General features: G+C 44.4%; 1 protein-coding gene across 1 annotated transcript in view; it reads right to left on the reverse strand.

Annotated features, from left to right (window-relative positions):
• ADCY2 (adenylate cyclase 2) overlaps nt 1-20,142 on the reverse strand; it is a 387,190-nt gene that overhangs the window by 343,969 nt on the left and 23,079 nt on the right. The gene's annotated exons all lie outside the window — the stretch shown is intronic.

Genomic DNA, 20,142 nt, shown 5'->3' on the forward strand with positions numbered 1-20,142 from the left:
CTAATGAATTAATAGTCTTTTAAGGAAGAATACTGGACATTAATGAGGTTCTAATACATATACGTATATTCAAATGTGTATGGGAGCATTTTAAGGCAGTATCTGTAGTTCTTTATAAATGCTTGACAAAAAACACTGTATACAAGTAACTCTATCAAAAGATGATGGTCTTTTCACAATTCTGCTTTCCCCGTGTAGTCAGGCCAACAACAGAGAAATATGCTCACACTATCCAGGCATTAGTATCCGTTGTAGCATCGAGAAGGGTGAAGAGGGGGAATGAAGACATTACTGCCTTCCACGGCTCCTGGGTGAGCTGGGGGAGGACCCCGCTAGGCTGCGGGTCCCACAGCAGCTGCCCACCGGGCGCTCCCCGTGGTGCTGAACAGCAGGGCGCCAGCCCCGTGGCACCAGCAGCAGCACATCCTCCACACTCCCCACTGCCGCTCCTTGAACCTCGGATTGTTTTTCACTCAATGACAGCTGCAGCATGAGAGGCTTTATCACTCATCAACTCTGGAAACTGTTCTGTGAAGTGTCGTGGTACCCACTTTACACAAGAAGAAATTGAGGCTCAAAGAAACTAAGCCACGCACAGCCAGCAAGTGGCAAAGCTAGACCTGGAGCCCGAGTGTTCCTGGCTCACATTGCTCCAGCACGTGTGCCTGTTTGCCGTCCCCAAACCACCAGGCTGACCCCTCAGGGCCTTTGCTTTGGCAGCTCTCTGTGGAACAGTCCCTCATCATCCCACTGATCATTGCAAACTCACCAGCACTTACCCCTCCCTCGTCTCATTTCACTGCCTTCTCGGCAAGACCCACGTTGCCCAACAAAATCTATAACTTAGTGATGTGCTGCATATTATGTTTACTCTTTGCTCCACAAGGCCAGAAGTGTTTGTCTCTCCTGTTCCCTATGCCCTAATTCCACAGCCTAGAAGCAGGCAGCTACGACAACAAATATAAGTCACAACAAATAACTACTTGTTGAATTGAAGTGAGAAACAGCAGGAAGCATAGAGATTTCCAAGAGCTCCTACAATTTCAACAGTAACCTTTATCTATAGAAATCCATCATTACTAAGTCACTTTATTACTTGTTGGGGAAAAATTAGCCTGCCAACCTGAGGATATGGTTCATATTTAACAGGGAGAGATACCCAAGCTCTCTGTTTAATTATGCTGGGTGTAAGCCCCTCAGGGTTACGAGTGATGCTGGAGCCATGTTTGCTACCAGGTTCTGGAAGACACAGTCCCCAGTGCTGACCATACATTCGCAATTTCCTGTTCTGAAAATGAGAAAGAATCCTCAGCTGTTCCTTTAGCAGTTGACACATTCTTCAACTACTCCTAGCCCCACTCCCACCTTTATTTTCAACTGGAATCAGAAATCTTTTTGGACTCTTAAGGAAAAGTTATTCGTTTAATTAAGTAACAGCTTATCTGCAATGGGAGTGTTTCCAGCGCTTAGAAATGAGCGTCCTTATGCTCTCAGCCATCCCTGCTGGCCAGACTCCAGATCCTGTGAGTGATTCCAATTACATCATATGACAAAAGGACAGGTTCTCACACCGGGACATGTAAAATAATGAGTGAAGGGGCAGCTGAAGCAAGACTAGGTTTTCCTCCAATGGAGGGGAAAATGCTCTCATTGCAAAAACATTCATCCTCTTCACTGTGCCACATTTTATGGAGGAGGTCTTAAGTTGGCTTACTTGAGTACCAGCCAGATGTTGTCACTGATTCTCCAAGATCTCCAGGCAGCAGAGCTCAAGACTTTGCCCAATATAATCTGCCAAAAGCAGTGACCTCACTATGCAACAGATATATTCCTCAGACTGTGTTGCAGCCTGAATCAAATACCCAAGGAGAGCCATAACCCACCTGGTTCTGGTCTGATCTTCAACACACACACGTGAATAGAGTTCCCAAGTAACCCAACATCCTCAAGGAGGCATTTGGTTAGCAGACAGAAGCATTCTGAGTAGCAAGAAGATCATAAATTGGCATTTTTAGTGAAAGTGAATTCCCTACAATCAGATCATCCCATAAAGCAAGAAAAGAAGATTCTGGACCCATTCAGACCTCCCACAAGAAATCCTGGCTGAAACAACTGACTATTTATAATCATGACACTGAAGTACATACACCTTTGTAGGATCCTACTTCTATCCCATGAGGTCCAGGAACTCTGCGCTCTCTTCTCACTGTGCAACTCACAAATAATCAGAGGCCACACCAGAGACCAGCAGACAGATGCCCCCCACATTATGAAGGCATGTCTCCACTTTTAGTTGCTAAGACAACCCTGAGAGTCTGTGCTCATCCTTAAAGCATGCAGCATCCCTCTGTCTCCTGCTTATTAGTCTTGGTGACTTTGCATTTCCAACAAGGAAAGAAGTTAAATATCGATTATCCTATCTAGACTCTGGGTTTTATCATCCTCAAAGATGTATGCAGCATGAAGCTGACATGGAATTCAAAGCAGTAGATATTGGCCAAGTCCCCACGTGCACCACACTGTGTTCTTGAAGTTAGATTATAGCATGTACTTTGAGACATGCAAAGACAACTGAAGGAAGAGAGTGGCAGGATTTTAATCAATCTATAATTATTTCATTTAATTTTCCCATGCTAATGATAGAATTGTTATCACATGGGTCAGTAGTAAAAACTGCCAAAAGATATAACCATGTCACACTCAGTGGCATGCATATACAAAATTTCAAATACAAAATGCCTTCATTTTAATCATTCTCATTGCATTTTTTCAATAGTTTGGTTTGTGTGGTTTTGGGCTTGGGGTTGTTGTTTATGTTTTTCGAATAGCTGGGAACCAACAAAAACAATATTTAATTATAGTAACAACAGCTTTATAGGATTTAAGGATTATGGCCATTAATCCCCCAAGTATTTATTCCAAGTAAATTTAATGATGTCACCTTCTCATTATTTATGATAAATGATCATCGTTTTTGCGCATTTGCCTGGATTTTCATTCATTGTTAAATGCAGAGCTCAGGTAACCAAATCTCATGATAATTCAAGTATTACATTCCTTGGAATTTGTAGAGTGCTATATAACGTTTTTAAGGTTTCAAATATAAAATACTTCTTATTAAAACTAGTAACAATAGAGTCAGGGGAAGGAAGGTTGACTTTTCATGATGGTCAACAACACGACAGAGGCTCTGGGGTAAGGGAGCCGTGGGGGTGGGGAGAGGTAGCCCAGCTGAGAGGCAGATAATGGGGCTGGATTCTCAAAAGCCAGCCAGCAAATGCAGGTCAAAGGGAGAGTTCTATTCAGTATGTCTGATTTCCTTTTTTGTTAAAATTTGACTATAAAGGGTAAAAAATTAAAAAAAACTAAAACTAGTAAATCCGGAATTTTTAAAAGTACAACAAATCATAGGACAGCCACTCATAAATGCATCTTATACACTGGCCATGATGCCCAACTAGCCTTGGATGCTATGCTTTCACATGTATTATGTATGTTTAGGATATTACAGCTAAAATCTCTCTTTCAGATTCTCTTTCCTCCCTCCCCAGAAAAAGCGAGGAGCCGAAGATCAGTAGGCTACACTTTCTCACCTGTGTTTTCATCTATCTGATGGTTGTGCTCCTAAGTATTCAAAATGTAGACACATATATTATCAGTATATACTTTTGAAACGTCCTGTTTTTTTTCTTTTTTTTTTTTAAATTTTTATTTATTTATGATAGGCACACAGTGAGAGAGAGAGAGAGGCAGAGACACAGGCAGAGGGAGAAGCAGGCTCCATGCACCGGGAGCCCGACGTGGGATGCGATCCCGGGTCTCCAGGACCGCGCCCTGGGCCAAAGGCAGGCGCCAAACCGCTGCGCCACCCAGGGATCCCTCCTGTTTCATTCAACACTATGTTTTTAAGATTTATTGGTGTTGATATATGTAGATCTATTTTGTGCATTCGATTCTTAGTTAGCATTTCATTGGGGGAAACACTGTAATTGATTTATCCAGTTCCCTACTAATTTGTCCACATGTCTCCTTGGGCATGCTTGGAAGACCGTCTCTTGTGTATCTACGGAGCAATAACAACAATCTGAATGGGTCTTTCCTTTTAGATTTCTTCATTACTTTCCTTCATAATGTGCTCTGGATTTTTGTGTGTTTGCTTTCTGCTGGCCATGGCTTACTTCATGGGTTCTCTATACAGTGTTATGAAGAGCTTTTCCTCTACATTTTTATGAAAACCTTAATGATTTGCTTTCCTCATTTAGATTTTAATCCACCCAGAATTCAGATTTTTATCTGGAATGAAGCAGGCATCTGATTTTTTTCTGTAAGCTAATTGATTTCTTTCTTTTGTTCATCTATTTCATGTATTCATTTTTACACCTGCCCAACGGTCCACCCTATCTGACCCTGTATTAACTCCCCAGTGCCATGTAAGATGGTCTCTGTGAGCTCTCCCTCTGACACCTTGGTCTGCTGACCCATACCTGTACTAAAAGGACAAACTCAGATTTGATTTTTTTTAATTTTATAACACACTCCCATTTATTTTCCTTCTATAAGACAGTAAGTTTGTCTATAAGAAGCAAACGTTACTTCACAAGTTTTAGACTAATGCATCTGTGTTTTTTATGCTTCTCAGAATATTTGGTTCTTTAGCTATATCCCCCATCAGGAGGTAAAAAGAGTAATAAGAATGATTTTTGCATATTGAGAGCATTACAGAAAATATAGATTATGATCTAGGCATTTTGTATGTGTGTATAACATTCAATGGAAAATATTCCTTTAAAAAAACAGGCTGAACAGAAATTGAATTTCAAACGACTCAGCAATTGATCAGCCCATCTTTTAAAAAGTTTAAGAGGTAATAAATCTTTGCTCAAGGAATCATCTCCTCCCCAGACTTGAAAAAAATAAAAATATTGCCATTCCTTTAGAATGACTTTATTCTCCTGACAGATCCCTACTCTCTCTTAATCATTATAAAGGCAAGGAGGAGACATGGCCAAGAGCTCGTCAGCCAACACATCTGAATGCAAGAAAGGAGGGAAGGAACAGTGGGTTCCACCCCTAAACCTGCTACATGCTTCTGACAAGTCATAAAATCTCTGTATCAATAATGTGAAATAGAGTATGTGAAAATTCTTTGCATGCTACAAAAACTTCATCCACCATTTTCACACCTTTATCGGGGTAAAATTAGCAGGAGCGCCTGGCTGGCTCAGTTGGTGGAGTGTGAGACTCTTGACCTCAGGGTCATGAGTTCAAGCTCCACACTGGGTATGAGATTACTTTTAAAAATTAAAATAAAATCTTAAAAAAATAGGTAAAATTGAGTTGTAAGAATCTATTATGCACCCAAAGTACAAGTCCTTTGTCGAGCATCATGTATGTTTTGTACCTGTTTTTGCCAGTCTGCGGCTCACAATGTCACTTTCTTCAGTGTCTTTGAATAATACAAGTTTTTAATTTTGATCAAATCCTATTGATGTTTTTTTTCCCCTGTACAGGACACAATTTTTGATGTTCTATTTAAGAAACATTTTTCTAGCCCAAGGGTACCAAATCTTCTCTCATATTTTCTTCTACAAGTGTCATAGTTTTAAGTCTACGATCCACTCTCAGTTAATTTTGCACTGCATGAGCTCGGGATGGAAGTTTATTTTTGCAAACAGATATCCAACGTTTTCAGCAGCTATTGTTGAAAAGCTTATACTTTCCTCATTGAACTGGCCTGGAATACTGTCAAAAATAAACTGACCGTGTAGGACTATTGCTGACTGTTGAATCCCACTGGCCTTAGTGTTTATTGTTACATGAATATTTCTTATGCCGATTACTGTAGTTTTATAAGAAGTCCTGAATCCCGGAGGGTAACATCTCCATGCTCTACTTTCTCAAATTTATTTTGGCTATCCTAGGGGTTTTGCAAGTCCGTCTACATGTTAGAGTCTTCTCATTACTCTCTACAAAAAAGCTTGCTGGAATTTTCACTGAGATCACACTGAACCTATAGAGGATGAATCTGGGCAGAATTGGCAACTGAATATCATGTCTTTGACCCATGAGCAGAGTCTGCCTCCCTCTAGTTATTCATTTCTTTAATTTCTATCAACAACGTTTTACGGTTTCTGTGTAGAAGAGTTATACCCATTTACCCAAAATTATTCCTATTTTATATTTTTGAAACTATACTGAATGGCATTTTTTTTTTTTTTTTAGTTTCTGATTGGAAGATTCTAATATACAGGAATACAATGTATTTCTGTATCTCAGCCTTGTAAACTGCAACCTCACTAAAGCCACTTCCTAGCTCTGGTAGTATTTTCAGGTTCCATAGGATTTTCAATATAGACCATAATATTCCATGCAAACATAACGTAGGTCACATGTATAATATTAAATTTTTTGCAGTCACATTAAAAGTATGTAAATTTGGGGCACCTGGGTGGCTCAGTGGTTGAGCACCTGCCTTTGGCTCAGGTCGTGATCCCAGGACCCCAGGATTGAGTCCCACATCGGGCTCCCTGCAAGGAGCCTGCTTCTCCTTCTGCCTATGTCTCTACCTCTCTCTGTGTGTCTCTCATGAATACATTTTTTTTTAAAGTAGGTAAATTTGATTTTAATAGCACCTCATATTTAGCCTATTTTTCCCAAAATACAATAATTTTACCACATAATGAATTTTTTAAAGTATTTTAAAAAATAGTTTACATTCTTTTTTTCATACTTGGCCTTTAAAAGTAAGTGTTCACACTTGGAAGCATCGCTCAATTCAAAATATGGAAATGCTCTGTAGCAACATGTGGCTTGTGTTGACCATAATGGACACTGCATGCACATACACGCACACGCGCACACACACACGCACACACGCTCACACACACAAAGTCACTCAACATCCTGTTTTCTGGTCTGCGTGTCTTTTATTACTTCTTCTTGCCATCTGCACTAGCTGGGGTGTCTGTACATTGTTGAAGAGACATGGCAGGAGTGGTCACCCCGACAAGATTCTGGACTGCAGGAAGAGAGCATTCAATCTCTCACTATCAAGAACCATGCTACACTTTTGCACAATTGCCTTGAATCAGTTTGAGGTGATTCCTTTCTATTCCTAGACTGCTGAGAGATATTCCATGAATAGGTGTCGAATTGTGTCAAATGCCTCCTCTGTATCTCCTGGAATGAGAGTAGTGCATTTATTGAAACAATCCATTAACGTGATGAATCACATCAACTGACTTTTCTCTCTTTTTTTTTTTTTAAGATTTTATTTATTTATTCACGACAGACACACACACACAGAGAGAGAGAGAGAGAGAGAGGCAGAGACACAGGCAGAGGGAGAAGCAGGCCTCCCTATGGGGAGCCCGACATGGGACTCAATCCCGGGTCCCCAGGATCACACCCCAATCCCGGGTCCCCAGGATCACACCCCAAGCCGAAGGTGGCGTTAAACCACTGACCACCAGGGCTGCCCCATCAACTGACTTTTTTAATGTTAAACCAACTTTGATTCTTGAGATAAACTCTATTTGGTGATGCTGTATTTTATATTTAAAATAGATGGATATACATATATATATGGATATATATACACATATATATAAAATATATTATATTTTATTTTTCATGATAGTTTTGGTCTTAGTTTTCTTTCCTTGTAAGGCCTTTTGTTTTGGTATCAGAATAATGGTGGCCTCATGACATGAGTTGGAAAATGTTCCCTCTTCTATTTTGTAGAGGAATTTGTGTAGTACTGGGATTATTTTATCCTAAAATTTTGGTAAGAACTTAATAGGAGAGACATCTGAACCTGAGTTTTCTTTGTGGAAAGATACTTAACTACATATTCAAATTATTTTTGCATATAGGGCTACTCAGGCTATCTATTCCTTCTTAAATGAGCTCTGTTAGTTTGCTTTTCAAGGAATTTTTCCATTTCATTTAGACTGTGGGATTTATCAGCATAAAGCTGTTCATAATATTTCTTTACCTTTTAACGACTGTGGGACCCATATAGACTGTCCCTCTCACATTCCTAAAATTGGAAGTTTCACCTTATTTCATTATTTCTAGTTAGAGTTTTATCAATTTTATTGACCATCTCAAAGAACTAGTTTGGTCTCATTGATTTTTCTCTATTGTCTTTCTGTTTATAATTTCATTGTTTTCTGCTCCTTTAATTTTCTTTCTTCTAATTTGTACTACCTTTTCTAGTTTCTAAAAGTGGAAGCCTAAGTGACCTTAGTTTGAGCCCTTGATCTTCTCTAGTATAATCAATACAGTAAGTTCCCTCTAAGCCCCAATGAGGGTGTAATGTCTCAAGTTATGAGGCATCATGTTTTCATTTCATTTAGTCAACATATTTTCTGATCCACCTTGTAATTTCTTCTTGGACTCCTGGGCTATTTTGAAATGTATTGTTTAGTTTCTAATTACTGGTTGACTCTCCAAGTCTCCTTGTTATTGATCTCTATTGAAGTCCATTATGGTCAAAGGACATTCTTTGTATGAAGGTAATCCTTTCACACTCAAGGGGACTTTTACAGTCAAGAATATGGTTTATCTCGAAAAAACGTCACATGCATTTGAAAGAACATAGGCTCTGCATTGTTGGGTGGGGGTATTCTATAAACACCAATCAGATCAACCGGTTTGGTAGTACTTTCAAAATCTCCTATATCCTTGTTGACTCTCTTATTGTCCCATCAGTTTTGAAGAGCAGTGCAATCTTTGAGAATCTCTTATCAGGGGCACAGTCACTAGAGGCTATCAGGTCTTCATGAAGACCTGATACGTGAAGATTCCTTTCACGTTAGGAAATGCATGTTACTCTTCCAAGCCCCATACCAGAAATTATTCCAACTGCTCTTTACTAGAGGTTCTTTCTTGGACACTGGAGCTTCCTTCCATTGCAGGTGCTAACTAGTGCTCAGATGGAGACTTCACCAGATCATCTACAAGTCTCCAGAACTTGCTTCCTCGTTTCTTCCCTGTCTTTCTCTCTCATCCCTCCTCCTTGGTTTCCTGCCCTGAGAACTCCAGTGTCTTTACCTCCCCAAACTCTGAACTTTGTCTTTTCAACTTCACGAACCTGCTGAGCTCTGCTTGGGTTCTGCCTTCTATGCTGCAGCCTGGAGGGTTCCCTCAATGCAGGAAGTTGGGGCAACCATAGGATCTCCCCTTTTGTTTCCCTTCCTATAAGGGTCATGTTCCTGCAGTGGCCCTTAGTCATTGTCTCAAAGCCAGCATTCCATGTATTTTGTCCCATTCTTCAGTTGTTTGAGGTGGGAGGATAAACTGAGTCTCTATGATTTCATTGTGTTTAGAACTGGACATTCAAAATGCCACCATCCTCCTCTGAGCAGAATCATCACACGGATGATTTTAAAAGTATGCTTATTAACCTCAGCTTTGAATTTATTAGACAGCAAAATTGCTAAAACCAGCTTATTACAAAATAAATGTAACACAATTTGTACTCATAGAGAGTGGGATATATTAACAGAACCTCCAGAACTAAAGCTGCTCTTTAAAATAAAAGCTGAATTTAAACAAGCAAATGAAAGCAGTCATCAATCACGTCTGGCAGAGCTGAAATATTCATTTGGCAAAAAGATTCCACCCTCGGTCTAGGACAGTTTTCCATTCTGGGTACCCCTCCCCCCACCCCCAGCAGTGACAAGCAACCCTTTCAAAATCTCTCCTAATTTCTCCCATCTTCTTTTCTCACTGATTTCTTCTGAGATATGGACCACTCCCCACACGGGATGGATGCTTGTGTTCCGCTAGCACGCATCATCTCCCTGAAGCAAAGCCGTGGGGCAGGAAGAGCAAGCAGCCTCACACCTCCCTCCACCTGCTGCCAGCAGTCGCAACTCCAAGCCTTAAAACAGAGACCATCTTCCGACCCTCCCAGCCCTGGGAACTAGAGCAGACATGTTGCACTATGTATGGTGTGCACCTGCACAGCCACACGGGACCCGTGCTTAGAAGGGAGCATTTGGTCTAATGCCCTGCTGAGACTGTTTTTAAATCTTAACAAATTCTGAACCACGGGTCCCGCATTTGCATTTTGCACAGGTCCATGTAACGTAGCAGAAGTGAGTGCAGACGAGGTAATGTGTGATTTATGTCCACCAGGCCTTTGAACATGCCCAGACACATGAGAAAGAAAGAAGACCCAAAAGTTCTATTATCTGGGTTCCCTCACACCTTGTGTGGTTAAAGCATGTGCTCATGTGAAAGAAAAAAGGAAAGAAAATAAGAAAGGGAGAAAGGGAGAAAGGAAGAAAGGAAGAAAGAAAGGTTGAAGTCCTAACCCCAGTATCTCAGAATGTGGACTTATTTGGAAACAGAGTCACTACATGTGTAATTAGCTAAGACAAGGTCATCTGAGAGCAGGTTGGCCCCCTGTAGGACTGATATCTCTACAAGAAAACAGTCATGTGAAGACAGACAGACAAAAGGAGAACACCATGTGACAACAGAGGCAGAGGCTGCTGTGTAAGTGCAATCCGAGGGATGCCCATGATTGCTGGCACACCACGAGAAGCTGGCGAGATGCAAGGAAAGGATTCTCCTACGCTGTCAGCGTGCGTGGCCCTGCCACACCTAGATTTTGGACCTGTGGCCTAGAACCTTAGGGCATTACATTTGTATTGTCCCAAGCCACTCAATTCATGGTACTTGGTTCTGGCTGCCCTTAGACACTATAAGCATTGAACAGCAAATATCACCAAGCTGCATGTTCACCCTTATTGGTGAGCATCTTCTCTCCAGTACTCCTCTGGTGAGTTCCCAGCACCATCTCTGCACTTGGGTCACAAGCGTTACAGCAGTCACGAGGAGCCATGACTCCCAAGTGCATTTTAGAGGGTGACAGCTGGTCCTGACAGCTACGGGTCTCACCAGGGGGGTCTGGGCATGCCCCAAGAGCAGAGAGAAATGCCCTTTGTGTGTGTGTGTGGTGGTGAAGCTGAGATGCAGAAATGATTAAAAACTCCATTCTTAGACCATAAAGTCTACAAAATAAATGATGTGAATCTCTGGGAAATGTTTTATTCTTGCTATTATCCCTGACAGGGAATGCAAACCTCTGGACAAAAGTACATAGATGGAAGTCTTCATTTGGCCAGAACAGGGCTTAAAAGCATTAAAAAGACCATCTATAGGCAGAACTGGACCCCTCTACCCCATGGCTCCTCACCCAGCACTGTATCAACCCTTCCCAATGTGAATGGTAGCCTGCCTGTCCCTCTATGTCCACCACACTGGGTGCTGGGCTGGGAGTTAGAAACAGAAAGATCCCTCCAACCCAAGGGAGCCAGCAGCACCGGGGATAGGACATTCACAAGTCCATCAAAACCTGGAGTATGTGAAAATACTTAAATCCATTCTACAAACAAGAAAATTACATTCAGAAGATATATGATATATCATTTTTTCATAAAATATTGCAAATATAGAATAAAAGGAAACATCTCATGGTGATGATGTAAAATACACCATTCACCTGTTCTCCCCAATTATTTACTTACCCTGAATCTAAAAGTTTATTGGAAAGTCTCCTTCGTGCAAACCTCTTATTTTATTTGGGGTCTATATCTCATTCCTGTCCTTGAGTTGGGTGAGGATGGCATTAGTGGCTGCTGAGAAAAGGAAATGTGAAATACTGAATGCTGGGGAAGCTAAGTGAGGTGTTGCTTAGCAACTCTTAATAGGAAATAATTTAAACTTTGGATCTTTTTTTTTTCATGGGTACTTGCTGCTCCAGCCTGGAGTCTAGAATTCACTCCCCTTCATGCTGGCATCTCCCCTACATGCACGCATGGGCGCGCACACACGGTCCCCACCTGACAGTGACAGGTTGTATTATTCACCGGTTCCCACGTCTCTCTGGATGTAACAACCGCTTCCCACTCCATTACAAGCACAAAGTAGCTGGAATTCCATTACAAACACAACCTTTCATAAAGTCATTCACAAACACTGAATGCAGTAAGCTCTAACACAGCCAACATCAAAAGTGGCTCCATTTAAACCGAGTCAATAACAGATGTTTTGGAAGTCAAAACAAGAGGGAGAGGGAGAACATTTTTCCTCCCTTGTAAAATTCCAGCTCTTTCACGAAAACACTACGAATTCCAGATTGCAGTCCCGACTTTCCACTTCACGTTGACTTCTCCAGGTGGTGCTCCCAGATGCCCTGAGAGCAGCACACACAGCACCAGCATCCTCGTGATGGTGGCCACCTCCCAGAGCTCGAGAGCCATCCTACACAGACTCTAAGCAAAGTCATAAATAGTTCCCAGAGCCAGCACTGCTCAGAGAGAGGCTGTGCCAGGCTGGACTGAACTCTGAGCCCTGGGCTGGCATCCTGGCAAACGCCCTCCCTTGGAGTCTGATGGGTTTTTCCTACAGGGAAGAAAGGGCCTCTCTGCAGGTAGATGGGAGCTAAGACAGGACCAGAAGAGAAAATCAGCAGAAAGAAGCGAGACCATAAGGAATCTATTTATAAGGAAGCGATGTTAACCTCAGCATAAAAGCAATCATTAATTCCTAAACAACAATATTGACTGATATATGTCCATAGACATTTAATTCTTCTCTCAAGTATGTCCCCTTTCTCTTGTTGATTCATCCAAGGAATGAAACATGTATTCCCTTCAACTGGGAATATCTGCTGACAACTGGAAACAATGATGTGATCAATTTTGTGTCATCTAAGTAACAGCTGCCCTCCATGAAGTTTTTCCAAATAACATCTAACCCAAAAGTGGCTCAGAAAGAACAACTCAGAATTCCCAAATATGTCCCCTCCTCACCACAGTAATCTATCATTTGCCGAGGCACGACAGGAAACACCCCACATTCTCCATGGCAGGGAGGAGCACATGGAGATGATGCATGGTGATCATGGCGCCAGAATGCTCAGTTCATTCTGTCTTCCTAGCTGTGTGACTGTGGCAAGGTTGCTTAACCTCTCTGGGTTTCCATTTCCTCACCTGTAAATTGCAAATAATATTGGTACTTACTTCAGAGGGTAACAGAAATCAAATAAGTTCTGTAAGTGAAGTCACTGAATACTGCCTGGCCCAGGAGAAGTGTTTTCCATCACCACGATGGTGCCAAGGGGGCAAGCAGACAGGCAGGTTGTGTGTATGCATATTCAGTATCTCCACAAGTACCCGAAGCGTGATGCCTATGTGTGTGACACTTGCTGCCACCGGGAATGGAGCACCAAACAGACATGTCTCCAAGATCACTCAGTCTAAGATGTACACCGATGTGGCCGTGGGGTGGGGGAGATATTCCAGAAGTGAGAATGGCAATGCCTGTTTCATCACCAGACAAGAGTCTGATTCAGATGCCCATCTTCAGGACCAGGCCCTGTGCTCCTCTAAAGCGCAGGAGGAGAAAGAGAGCAGGAAGCAGAGAGATTGTTCTGGAAACACGGGCAGAACCATCTCTTCGGGCAAGGTTGGGGCTCTGGCTGAGAAAGCCCAGGACGGGTCATGGTAAGCTCCCAGCACTCTGCACAGCCGGTATGACCATCCCCTCACTCTGGCTGGCAACTAACGGGAGGGAGAACACAGAAATGCCACCTCCGCGGGAAACTGCCAGAAATATGCAGGATCTCAAAATAACGACACTTCAGGCTGGGTCCAGCTGCAATGCACTTCCTTAAGATTCACATTTTGTCAGTATATCCTCAACACAACGCTTAAGCCCTCATCTTTGGGGCTCAAGGAGATAATCATTTGTATTACTTTTTAATTCTTCTCCAGTGTATCCTTTTCCAAAGTAAGGGCAAAATGCCCCCGGAGAAGCCCCGCTGCTGCACAAAAGCTTAGAGATGAGCACCTTGGATAGGGAGCGCGATCCCTCTGAGCTGGATTTCTCTCTCCATTCACAGGCTGCTCGGCTCTCCGGACGGTAAAGACCTTCCTTAGCAGTGTTCCAAGTGACTGCGCAAACTGATTCCATTCCAGCTCACAGCCTATGAGAAGCCTTTCTTTAATTTTTCCTGCTTCCAATAATAAAAAATAAATAGATGTTTGCACACTGATGTCCTACTTTTGTAAGAAGACACACAGAGGCACACGCGGAGGGTCTGGTATCCTTTCCGGCAATGTGACCAAGGAAGCGTCTTCTTCCTAGAGCAAACTGCTAGCCTTTCAAGCTGGCAGTAATTTCACAAATCTATACAGTAACTTCAGTGTGTTCTCCCTGCCAAAGCTGAAATGGGGTTGTCAGGAATGGAAGTGCTCATTTAACTCTATTCAATGAGCTGTTCCTAGGAGGGAAGCAGAATACTGGAGACAAATGCAAATACGACTCAGCTTTCTTGTCCTTACTTAACCAAGCCAGCGTCTATCTGCTGAGGTGCCAGCCTAGTGGGGACTGCCCTCCTGCCACCTGCCGATCGGTATTCTCATCCCAGAGGGAAGGTCCTATGTCAGTGGCTATCAGCGAGGATGAAATGCATTCATTCATTTTTTAAAACATTTTATCTATTTATTTGACAGAGAGAGAGAGAGCGTGCGCATGCAGGGGGAGCAGCAGGCAGAGGGAGAGGGAGAAGCAGACCCCCCTGTTGAGCAGGGAGCCCAATGTGGGACTCGATCCCAGGATCCTGAGATCATAACCTAAACTGAAGGCAGATGCTTAACCAACTCAGCCATCAGGCACCCAAAATGCATTCATTCTTGCTAAAAATTTATTAAAAAACATCATCTAAAAGTTTGGTTTTCACCAAGTAAACCAAAGCATTATGAAAATTCATCAAGCAAAACTTCCTTGATGCCACTAATGTAGGAGCCCAAAAGAAGCACTTCCTTTATTCAGACGGGTGGAGGGACACCAAGGCAGCCTCATGCACAAACATTCGTTCGTGACACTTTTGTTCACATGCCAATGCAATCGTCAGGTTATCTTCTCTTTGTATTTGTGAGTGTGAATTTATTTCAACAGGATATTCAAACACCAGAATGTATCTAATTCCTGATAGACACTGGTTTCAAAGATTTTATTTATTTATTCATGAGAGGTAGAGACACAGGCAGAGGGAGAAGCGGGCTCCCTGCGGGGAGCCTGATGCGGGACTCGATCCCAGGACCCCAGGGATCACGACCTGAGCCAAAGGCAAGACGCTCAACCACTGAGCCACCCAGGCTTCCCAGGTTTCAAAAAACATCAAAACCTCCAGGGCGTACATTTAACTCCAAAGTGGATTTGTGGTTTAAGTGTAGGTCGACAACAAGAGCAGTTATGGAAATCTTCAGAAGGGGGAGCAGACATTCGAGCACTACGCCACGCAAGATGGAAGTGGCTTCCTGCAATCCACTTAGGGAACAGTGTGTCTTCCCATGAAATCAGAGCTGTCATGAGTTGAGCTGTGTCCATCAGAAAGGGTATTTTTCGAGTCCTACCTCCCAATACATGTGAATGTGGTCTTATTTGGAAACAGGGTCTTTACAGTTGTCATCAGCTTAGGATGAGACCATCAGGAGAAGCCCTAAATCCGGTACAATGAGTGTCCTCACAAGAAGAGAAGGGATACACAGACAAGAATGGTGTGGGACTGGAGGGGTATGTCCATAGGCCAGTGGATTGCCAGAAACCACAGGTAGCTGGAAGAGGCAGGGAGGATCCTCCCTTGGCACTTTCAGAGGGAGAATGGCTTTGCCCATACCCTGATCGCAGACCTCTGGCCCCAGAGGTGGGGACACTGTGAACCTCCCAGGAAGGCCCCACGTTCCAGCAGCTATGGCATAGGGACCACTGCTATGCCGCGAAACTGCACTGGCAGTGTGATGCGCCCCATACATGTGGCCACTGGTTTCTTAACCAAAATAAAAATTTTTATCATATCATTTTTATGATCCCACTGACTGGACCTAACAAAACAGAGAAAACAAACAGTTTATGTAAGCCTCTACTACCATCTACTTCAAAACCGTTCGAGTACTTTTAAGTACTTTAAGCCGTTCAGGAAAATAAGATGGAAGGAGCAAGAGCATCACCTTCTTTGCTACCACTTTGTCCACGGAAAGTCAGGGCCGGCGAAGGGCGTGTCAGCAAATCAGCCCAAGCGGGAGGTGCCCGCAGGACTCCCCGCAAAACCACAGGTGCTGCCACTACGCAGCGAGGACCCAAAACACCACCATTTACCACCGACTTCATTCGGACTTGTTGGAACCATCGAGAAAATGTCATTTTTAACACCTTTTCAGTCAGGAGCAGCTGTACGGAACAGACGCGAGCGGGCGGGGGCTGGCGGCACGGGGTGCAGTCAGAGCCCAGGGCAGGGGGGCTCGACGCGCAGCCCTGCCCATCCTCCCCGACTCCCCGTCACCCCTTCCAAACCGCGCCGTGGGCCCTCGGGGAACCTGCCACCCTTCTGCCCGCGCCCGTGCTTCCTCAGGCCACACGCTGCCAGACCACTCCTTTGAACCCGATCAAGACAGACAAGGGGTGGCATGACGCCCCTTCCTTGGGTTCCCTAAAAGGCACCACTGAGGCAGCATTATGCACCACACAAGGGTTTCTCAGACCTGGCGCCCCTCACGTTTGGGGCTGGATAACGTTTTCTGGGTGCTGCGCCGCACAGTGTAGGATGTTGAGAAGCATCTCTGGCTTCTACCCACTGGATGACAGTACGATGCCCCCATCAGAGTGAGGCACGTGTGGACTAGTGTCCCTTGGGGGTGACATCGCTCCAGTGGAGAAGCACTATATCACGGAAGGGAGGCAGCCTCTAGCGTCAGGGCCCCTTGCACATGCTCCTCCATTCACCAGCCATTTGGCTGTGAGCAGGGTCCTTCTCATCCTGTGTCTCTGTTTCTTGTAAAGCAGGAGTGTGACAGCGTTCACCTCGGGGAGACACGTAGGGATATGAGGTCATGCAGGAAGGCATGCAGAGCAGGGGCTGGCCCTGTCATCACGACGCGCATGTTGGCCGCTGATGCTCTGTGCCCGGCAACAGAGACACTGACAATGAGGATCTATACCAGCCGTGCGGAGAAGCCTCCCCCTCACCCAAACAGAGGCCCGCCCTCTGCCCTGGGCTCTAGTCATCTCTACACTCCTGGAAGGTCTCTGTTGCCTGGGGGCCTTGGCCAGCAGAGTCTACTTGTGACTTATGAAGGGGCCTCCCCGAGGCCAGACTGGACCAGTGACCTTCTGGAAGTGCTGGAGACTGCAGCTCTCAGACCAAGCTCAGTCAGCTGGAGGCTAAAGGTCAGCCCTGTCGGCGGTAGGTGATCAAGACCCAGCAAAATCTCTGCACACGGAGGCTCGGCCAAGCTCCCCCAGCAGGTGATACTGGGTGCCCCGTGCCACGTGAGCACAGAGAACGTTCTCCACAGAGAACGACATGGAAGCCCCAGAGTTGGTCAGTTTTCCTGGTGACACAACAGCCACACTTCCCTTGGCAAATGTTAGTCTGTAGTTTTTCCTGGTAGTATACAATCAGGACAAACAAACCTCAGGGGGGTGGGTGTCAGTGGTGTGTGGTCCCGTGTGGACTTTGCCCATGCAGGCTCCCTCCTGGGCCTCATGACAGCAGAACAGTGGATTTATCACCTGCCAAGGGACCCATTCCTTGAGCACCTGTCCTGAGGCACCGTGAGCCTCTCACAATAGTTCTTACAGGTTGGTGCTCCATGAGGGGGCGACATCTGTGATGCTGCTATTGAGAGATGCCAGGCTTTGGGGAACATGACATAATAATTTCATTTTAAATCATTGCATTGAATATTTTCAGTGGGATATCAAACCCCAGAGCAGGAACAGGTCCAAGTGTCCCTCTTCAGGCAAGATGGGTGAGGAGGCCCCCAGAGGGAGGAGACAACTGACCAAGCCCCCAGCTTAGGGAAAGTGGACCCCCAAAAAAGCCACAAGCCCCAGACCTGGCTGTGGCCTTTCCTGAGCATCCAGCCACATCGAGGACACAGCTGTACTCCAAGAAACATGCCCAGGCCAGGGGCTGGTCCAGCCAGTCCACCTGCGAGGCCAGCAGGGCTGAGGCTCCACCCACCTGCTAGCTCCACGCAGGCCCTGGTGGTGTGAGGAAGGCAACCGTAACCTAGGGAGGGTGGAGGGGAGACAGGGGGGGTTACATGTTGAGGAGGACATGAGAAACATCCCAAATCAACATGAGCTTGGAAACAAGAATATCAAAGAGACACAAAAATCACCAACATCGAGACACCTAGCCAACAAACTCCACACCTGAGAGAGATCAACCTGAGGAAATGGAAGTAGGAGGACTCTGAAATGTGTATGTTTAAGACTTTTCCAAGCAGGTGGACAGCAGCAGTAAAACCAAAGTGAATGTCATAAAACCAAAAGATAGGTAAAAACAGAACAAGTGGATACAAAAAATAAAATAAAAATTCCAACAACAAATCTGGAGACAAAGAACTATAGCCACATATTAATGAAAACATGGAGCAAGCCTGCCCTGGCAGGTGCAAAGACAAGATAAACCCAAGATGGGCACGTGCCCCCAGGACTTTATGACCTCAAAGGGAGGACGACAGCCAGTCATCGTAGGTGCTGTGGGAAAACTGCAGAGTAGGGGTGTCACCAGATGGGGTGGTACCCAGAGATGGGGGAAAGCCGCTCTGATGAGGTTGACAAGGTTAATGATGGTGACGTAAGAGCCACGCAACATATAGGAGAAGACCATTCCAGACAGGTGGGGGGGGTCCTTATTATGATTAATTGGTTCTATTAAAATAGTGATAATAAAAACAAAGCAAACATTACTGGTTTGCTACAGATGTCCAGTTATGCTGCAAATAGGTTTGAGGCCACTTTTGTACTATGACTCCTCATTTCAAGTCTTGGCTGATAAAATTAAAACACATAATACATGCAAAGAGAGTGAATTAAGGATTTAAAAGGGAGAAAAACATTTTTCTTAAATTATCTTAAGATAATTTGATAAACTGAGGCCCTCAAGTAGACTAACAAAACCAGTAAGAGTTCACTGAGATCGCAGAATACAGGTCAACATAAAAAAACAACAGTATTCTTATGCATCAAATTAACCAAATAGGAAAGGTAAATGTTTTAAAAATCCCTTTTATAAAATAACAACAACAACAAAAAATTCTAAGTACCTAAGAACAAGTCTAAGTAAAATGACTACTGATTTTATGAAGGAAAAAAAGTCCTTGAACATAAAAGAAAACCATAATTACTGGACAGACATATCACGTCGTTCCACGGAAAGGCTCAGTACAATAAGCTAGCAGATCTCTGGATGTTTTGTTATAGTACCCTTTTATTATTTCCTAGACATTTCAAAGCAAAAACTAACAAATTCCATATAATTTAAATCCAGATCTCAATTGGAGTTTTCATGGAACATGATGAGCTGATCCTTTAATTCATATGGAAAAGCAAACTCAGTGAATTCTGAACAAAAGGAAAACAGAAAAACACAGAAAGGACACTTGCCCTTCCAGACAGTTAGGCTTCTTATAAATCAAACTATTAAACGAGGTGGCGTTGGTGCAAGCACAGGCCACTGGGTGGGTGCCACAGGCCTGCAAGCAATGCTGCTAGTCTGTGCCGGTCTGTGTTCCACAGGCGCTGGCTGAAGGTGGGAGGGAGGTGTGTGTCCTGGCAGGCAGCTGGGAGAGGCCAGAGGGGGACTGTGATGGGGAGACTGGTGGGGGGAGCCCCCCAACCAGGGGAGCCTCATCAGGGAGCTGCAGAAGAGGACACTGGTACCACCTCTTCTGTCCATAGCAACACAGCCAGAGAGACCAAGCGGAGCTCGCTTAGTCCAGGCCTCTCCCTTTGCAAGAGAAACTGAGGACAAAACAGGATGATGTTTTGGTTGAGGCCACGAGATAATTTCCTAACAGAACCTGCTGGAAGCCTCCCCCTGGGCTCACCCAGGGCTCTCTCCAGCTACGACACACCAGCAATGCTCTCCCCCGGCTCTGGCACCTGAGCCCTTCTGTCTGTTGCCATCTTGAATCTCTCTTCTCCTCTGGCCTCACCGGTCCTGGTTTCCTAATGCCTTCTCGTCTATCCCCTTCTGGCCCCTGGTCCTCTCCTACCCACTGCCCCTCTGGAGTCCCCACCTCTGTGGCAGCCCACTCAGTGCCCAGTGCA

Source organism: Canis aureus, chromosome 31 (genome assembly GCF_053574225.1).
Source record: "Canis aureus isolate CA01 chromosome 31, VMU_Caureus_v.1.0, whole genome shotgun sequence".
Taxonomy (NCBI): domain Eukaryota; kingdom Metazoa; phylum Chordata; class Mammalia; order Carnivora; family Canidae; genus Canis; species Canis aureus.